Here is a 7,906-nt window from a genome sequence, read left to right as displayed (position 1 = left end):
CATGTCATCCAGGTTTTAATATCCTGAAGGCACATCTGAAGTTTAGCTAACTGATTAGTTTCATCCGGCTTGATTGATGGACAAAGGTCCTTGATGATGTAATTACAGCATTAGATAGCAAACAGGTCTGTATTGCCACCTTTATAGACCTTGCCAAGGCCTTTGACTCTGTTGACCATAGTATCCTCTTACATAAGCTTTCCAGTATTGGCCTGTCCTCCTCTAGCTGTGATTGGTTTGCCAATTATCTCACCAACCGTGTCCAACAATTGAAGTTTGAAAATATTATGTCAGACCCACTTATTATCTCTAAAGGTGTGCCTCAAGGCTCCATCTTGGGCCCAACCCTTTTTCTATCTACATCAATGATATAGCCAGAGTTGTTGGAACCTCTCGGATTCATCTTTATGCAGATGATACCATTTTGTACTCAGTTGGTTCCTCTCTCAATTCTGCGGCTTCCAGTCTTAAACTCAGCTTCACCAATATAGAACAGTTCTTTGACAAACTCCAACTCCGTATTAATACCAGTAAGACAAAATGTATCCTTTTTAGCCGAAAACCGATTACAGAGACTCCACCTACAATCACCTGCATGAACGGTATGGCTCTGGAGTACGTCAATAAATATAAATATCTAGGTATCTGGTTGGATTCATCCCTGTCATTCAATACACACATTAATAACCTTCAAGCAAAAGTCAAAGCTAGACTAGCCTTTCTTTTCCGTAATAAAGCTTCCTTTACTCACGCTACCAAATGCACCCTTGTTAAGATGACAGTACTGCCAATTTTGGACTATGGTGATATTATCTATAAAATGGCACCAAACATAGCCCTAAAAAAACTTGACACAATCTATCATCCAGACATTCGTTTTGCTACTAATGCACCCTTTCACACTAATCATTGTGACCTGTACAATCTGGTGGGATGGCCCTCACTTTATACCCGGCGGCTACATCGTTGGTTTCTCTTTATATACAAGACGATCCTGGGCAAGACACCTCCCTATTTGTTATCTCTTCTTCATGCCGTTCATAACACCTATCACACAAGATCGAGTAATTTGATTAAATTTAGTACCCCTCCTACTTCTACTACCTTTGGACGTAATGCCTTCCACTTTGCAGCAGTACATGACTGGAATACACTAAAAAATACTCTGAAACTTACATCTCTGATCCCAATCTCCACCTTTAAGCAAAACCTCCAAAATTACATTTTTGACTCTTGTTCCTGCTGACAATCCATGAACCATATTTTTACACACATATTTAAGCTCTTATTCTTTTTTTTCTTCGTTGACTGTTTTTTTTAATCCAGTTGCTTGTTCTATGTGTCATGCGTTTGACTATGTAAAGTTGTACAGTATGTTTATCTCCTTTTAATTTGGTTGCTTGTTCTATGTGTCATGTGTTTGACTATGCAAAGTTGTACAGTATGTTCTTACTTATTTCTGTAGCCTCTTGGCCAGGTTATCTTTGTAAATGAGAATTGGTTCTCAAACAGTTTACCTGGATTAATAAAGGTTAAATAAATAAAGTAAAATAAATTTGCACATTTGAACATCCTTTGGGAGCAACTTGATGTTTAACATCATTCCTATGGACACTTCAACATGCAGACTAGATGAGCTGGGATGTAATGTAATGTACTGTTCTTATATAGCGCTTTTCTAGTCTCAACGACCACACATAAAACTGCAGATCCTCCAATTTGTGTACTGTTTACATTTTTTACTTTAACTTGCCGTACCATTACATTAATTGATTGATATGTTTTGCATATTAAAACTAGAAACCATCTTGTGATGGGATGGGACGCTAAATTGTGCCAGTGTCGTAAAGTGTGGGGAGGCCAATGTCCCTTTCTTCACTTTCTACCCCCTACTTCTGACTCCCTTGCTCAGATCAAACTCAGCTCAAATATTTATCTCAACTATGCACCTGTAAAGTCTTGTTACTGCATCTTGCACAGTTGTGACGCTAATGCGGAAACAAACAAACAGACAGACAGACAGTCTCAAAGAATTCAAATGCACTTCTGCGGTTGTTCCAACTACACTAGATGTCTGCCAGGATCGCACGCCCACATGTGCGAGCTCTCGCTGCTGTCACAACTGGTAACAAAATGTCTTTTTTCAGGTTTTCCAGGTGAGGAAGGTTCAGGGTGCTCAGATGGGCAAAATATTTGCCATGAAGGTCCTGAAAAAGGTAATTTGTCCCAGTCCACAGTTCCCTCCTTAGACAAAATGTAGGATAAACGGAACATGAAGTCTTTCCATGTTTTAATCATGCTTTTCTCTCCACACCATGCTTCATCTGCCTCTCATTCTCTTCCCTTCTCTCTATTTGTCCTCCTTTTTCACAACATACAAATTGTCTTTGAAAGGTACTGCATAATATGATGTATAATCAACTAGCTTTTCAGCATCTTGGAACTCTGTTGCCTGTGCAAGATTAGGTACAGAAAGATCAAATGCCAAAAGATCTCTATTCCAACCCAGAGTATCGTAAAGGTGATATTCAAAACAATACAATAAACTGTCTATCACATAAATGTTTTTTATAAGTCCAAAAACAGGTATGGTCTCATTTGCATTAGTAATTATCAGAGACTGTTCACGGATGTACTTGTTATCATTGAGAATCAGCCACTTTACACTGACTGCATGTTGTATGCCATCAATCCCCAAAAAATCTCTTGTCTTTTTTGTGATGTAATCCATTCTTGTCACTTCTGAGACAGGACCCAATTCCCTCTCATGAACAAAAATTGGGTGCTCAGTGCCCATTTCATTTTGACAACATTCAAAAAGCTGATTATGGTTCACAAGTGACTTACAGACATGATTAAAGTTCAATTTAGATGACCACTGTTTGAAAAAAGAGTGCTTTGACTCAAATCTCATGCATTATCAAAGTGCCCGGGGCAAGAATTTGAGTAGGGAGATGCAGCATGTAATGTTGCTTAGGAATTACATTATTTTCAGGAAATAGTTGCTTAAACTGTTTGAGATGCTGTTCAATCATCTGTTTCAGTCTCAATACACTTTGCACTGACAAAACCGGGGCAAATATTATCTGAACTATCTCAATCAAGTCTAAAACAAACTGAACATATTCATTTTTCTCAATACTGTTCTTTAGATCTTTAACAATATTAACATTTGCCCAGAAGACTGTTTAAGTTTATCATTAGATGCCAAGGTACTGACACTGATAGGACAGGGTTTGTCACGTACATCTACTGATGAAAAGGGAAAACTCTGCATGGCTGAATTGAAAATGTCCAACTCCATTTGTCCAGAGAGTACAAGATGTTTTAACACACATTTTATTTCCATGGGTGCAACACCCTCAAGAATGATGTGCATTATATCTTGTGAAGTTTGCTGTATAAGGTCAAAGGCTGGAAAATCAACCAACTTGCTTCTTCTGTTTATTCCATATGTAGTTTTGAGGGCTGATTTGAAGAAGTCTGTGGTAGCCCTTTCAATTTCAATGCACTGTCTTATGTGTTTTTCCACTGTCCTTTTGGTAAAGATTTCTTCATCAAAACTCCTTTTCATTTCCTCAAATGTACATTCACAATGCCTACATTTACTGTAGGCGAAACCTACTCCTTCCTTGAAACCTGCAAGCTCATGCTGCGCAAGTGTGGCCCCACATAGTGAAACAACAGCACCAAATACATCCATTTCACCATTCTGTGTTTGGATTTTGACACCATTATACAGCAACTGTAAGTCCTCATGAATTTTTTGCAAAACAACATCAACACCGCACTTATCAATATAAGTAGCTTTTGCTATAGCAAGGAGTCTGATTGCAGCAAGCTTTGACCTAAACTTGGGGTCTATGTTTCCTAAAGTATAATAAACCATCAGCAACTTATTCACCGAAGCATGCGACCCCAGGGGATTGCATATCTCTATTTCATCAGTGTACAAAATCACGTGTAAAGCAGTAGGTCTTATTGAAAACAGTGGGTGTGATTTGTAAAGGCTCCGATCAATAAGGTCATACAAAAACCCATCTTTGTGGCAGCTCTGTGGTTCAGTGTTGATCATATCAAAAATCCTGGAGATTGACAACAACTGTTCAAGACTCTTAATTAGGGGTACATAGTAAAAACATTTGTTTTTGATCGCAAGAACTCTTGATTGTCCTTTCTTAACTCTACAAACCCTTTGAGAAATCAGTACCTCCTCAGGTTTAACTAGGTTTAAAAGCTTCTGAATGGTGCTTTCCTGCATGTATGAAGTGGCCATTATGGAAAACGGATCCTGAAAATTGTCCAATGTTGCCAGTGCCTCCTCTTGGAGCTGCTCCCTACTGTCAAAAGGTCTTTTAAGGATCTTCTTCATTGTGCCCCTTAAGGTACCCAGCAGAGCAGCTTGATACTGCTGGACTCCAGAGACAATTCTGTTGACGCTCCTCTGAAACATAAAAAAAGAAATTAAAGTATAAGACACATCCTGATTGTCTACCACCCAGATTTAGCATAACCCTACGTAATAAATATAGTTAATTTCATACAAAAATAGCCACAGATCTCAGGAAGTTTGATTTTGTAAATTTTGGGATAAAAGTAGGTCTGGTCAATTAATCCAAAATGTATCAAAACTGACATTTAGATCCTCTAACTGACAGAATCTGTCTATTGTTTGAACACATTGTGGCTTTAGTGAAGAAGACAGCAAACAAAAAGGAGTCAAAACCTTGAGAAAAAACACAAATCTGTTCAAGCACAATCACGTTATTGAATAAGGCCATTTTGCCCAGCACTTTAAAACTGTCCCCGATTTCTTTTGATTGACCCTTTGCTGTCCACTAGCAAGACCATAGATTTCCAGAAGAAATAGATGATAAGAAGAAGTCTTCCCTTTTGTATATTCCTTCCCCAAAAATGTCCAGTTGTTGCTGTTACAGAGATGTAGAATTGACAGTTTTAAATTGTTGAAAGAGTGTGACCAGATTTACTTCATTTTTGTCATTTGTTTCCCATTTAAATGTATTTTTGAAATAACATTACAAAACATGTCATTTAGCTGACGCTTTTATCCAAAGTGTCTCACAATTGTTGTATATGTCAGAGGTCGCACGCCTCTGGGGTAACTAGGGGGTAAGTGTCTTGCTCAGGGACACATTGGTTGATGTATCGCAGTGGGAATTGAACCCAGCTCTCCTACACCAAAGGCATTGTGTCATATCCACTGTGCCATCACCACCGACTATATAATATAATTAAAGTTGTAATTAATCTGGTGAATTAAAAAGGGCGTCAACATAAAATCTCTTTGTAGTTCTGGGTTAGTGTAATACCTGGGACAGGTGGCATTGTTCCCAGACATTGATGACAAATGCTGCTGCACGTCTGGTAAGAGCCTCAGGTGATGCCCCAGCACATTCCTGTAAAGACATGTTAATATACAATAAGAGTTCAGACTTGCTGACTAACGTGTTACATATTTCAGTTTTTCCTTCTATACATCAGTATTTCTTTTTTTTTTTTATGAGAAGTGACGGGTTTGTGTTAACAGTCTAATGCTGCATGATCAGAAGGGAGCAAAGACAGTACAAAAAAATTACCACAATGTAATTAATATTGTTTTATTATAATATGCAAGATAGTCAAAGTGAAAGCTTACCTGATGATCAGTATATTGACTCTATTGGCGTTTTTCCACTGCTGGTAACAGCTTGCCTCGGCTCGCCTCGGCCCGCCTCGGCTCGGCTCGGCCCATTATACTTCCGTTTTCCATTGCAGATTGCGTAAAGCCTCAGCGTGGCTGGTCACTATAGCAACGCGTGATGACGTAATTTTCAGCGCGGGTCACAACAGCACGTCAGCTACTCGCCGCAGCCAGAAGAAATGTTTTGTTCCAAAAGAAGCTGAAGGAAGCAACGAAAATCACCGCTAAAAAAAACAGGAGTTTGGGAATACTGACGGAGTTCAGACGTCGACATGACGGTTGTTCGCCAACACAAAAGGGTAAGTTAAGTTTCCTGGTAACGTTAGCTAACATTAGCATGTGTTCAGCGTTGCAGTCAGTATTTACTATACGCTATATAAAGTAGATGAACCTTAGCAACCATGATTACACACCAACATGTTTGCTGTGTACTGTTTGTGTTTCAGAGCATTCACGCTCTGCAGAACCGCCGCTGTATAAATAAAAACTGTTGTTATATATATATATTTTGTCTTGTTTTTTAAAGTAACAGTGTGCAATATTGGAAACGACATGAAGCCGCTAGTAGCCCGAACCGTTGAAAAGTGAGACTAGTGCAGAAAGTGAATAATCTGTCGGTGTCCGGCTTGATTTGTTTTAAATGTCCCGTTTGTTCTAGAAACACACTCCGCACTCTTGTTTGCTAAAAACGCAGTCATAAGTGACGACCAACCAGTAGTCTGCAGGTTTCCACGTCACCTTTTGGGCTCGCCTCGGCTCGCTTGGAACCTCGACTGAGGTAGTACTAAAAAAAGTACCTGGTAGCAGGTCCCAGGGACTTTTTTTCGTAATGGAAAACCAAAAAAAGCGAGTAGAGCCGAGGCGAGTCGAGTAGATACCACGCAGTGGAAAACCGCCATAAGAATCCTCAAGCTCTTGCAGAGACGTTTCATTTCGGCTGAAACTTGTGCTGACTTCACTGCTGGTCCTTTGCATCCCTCTTGTTTGAGTGGCACAGTCAGAAAAAATTGGTATATCAAAATGTTCTCCTCCAACCCTAAATGGCTCAGATATAGTGACTGTCATCCATTTGGCGGGTGGGTGCCCAGTTGCAAGATACATAGCATGTGTCCGTCTGATATGGTAGTAGAAGGAGTTGTATACTCTGTATTCTTCGGTACATCCATCAATTACACATATAACACGAAAATCTGGGTTTCGACTATGTGCTGTGTTAATATGGCTCAATAGAGACTTTAATGTTAAGGCAACAAAAACGAAGCAAATAACACACCTCCAGCACGCCATGATGTTAGTCCAAAAAAGTGCTAGCTAGCTAATGAAAGCTGACGGTTAATGTTTCAGCCCAATAAAAATCTACACTAATGGCAAAATCATGAATTGCTAACACAGCATGGCCAAACAATATTATACTTGCAAACTATATGTAGCACAACGAGAGCGTGATGTACAATACAAAACCTGCAGCCATCCAACAGCCCGTGGGCGTTTCTCAATATGTGTTCTTCTATGGACTTGTGTTCTTGTGTTCTTGTGAAACGTCATGTTTGGTGGCCAAAGTACTGACCCAATACACAAGTTAGCATTTTGCCAAGAACGCTTAAAGTCCCCGGATGTGATCTCGACACGCCCATTTTACCGAGGATACATCGGATGGTGACTTGTGTGAACTTGGCCGGGCCGGTATCCCAGCATTCAATTCGGGTGTAAAGCGCGTATGGTTTCCGGTACACAGTTGTCACAATTTACGTCAATTAGTAAATCAATAAATTCATTTTTGGGATGTTTTAAGGCGAGAAATCAGCTGTGTAGATTTTGAATATAGGCAGTTCAACAAAAATTGATGGTGAATTAGAAAAGCCTTTGCAGTTGGAAAGTTCCACAACCCCCGGCGGGCGAGCTTGCTACGCCAGCCGGGGATGACTCTGGCGAGCCGGTCAGTCAGCTCACAGACCCCTCTGGCCCCACATTTAGACAGACCACTGCAGCAGCAACAATGGAATAGGAAAGCCAGGTCCACAATTGTAAGATATTTAAAACTATTTTTACCGCTGTTGTTATACGATATATCCCCTCCTCCTCTATCCTCCTCCTGGCTCTCCTCACTCGCAGGCTCCTCTTCTGCTTCTCGGTAAAGTATACTGACGGCAGTGGCTAACGTTACCCAGTCCATCTATAATTTTGATACCTATTTTAACGTTTCTT

The sequence above is a fragment of the Etheostoma cragini genome, chromosome 7 (genome assembly GCF_013103735.1).
Source record: "Etheostoma cragini isolate CJK2018 chromosome 7, CSU_Ecrag_1.0, whole genome shotgun sequence".
In the NCBI taxonomy this organism is placed as follows: Eukaryota; Metazoa; Chordata; class Actinopteri; order Perciformes; family Percidae; genus Etheostoma; species Etheostoma cragini.
This window is presented reverse-complemented; position numbering follows the sequence as displayed.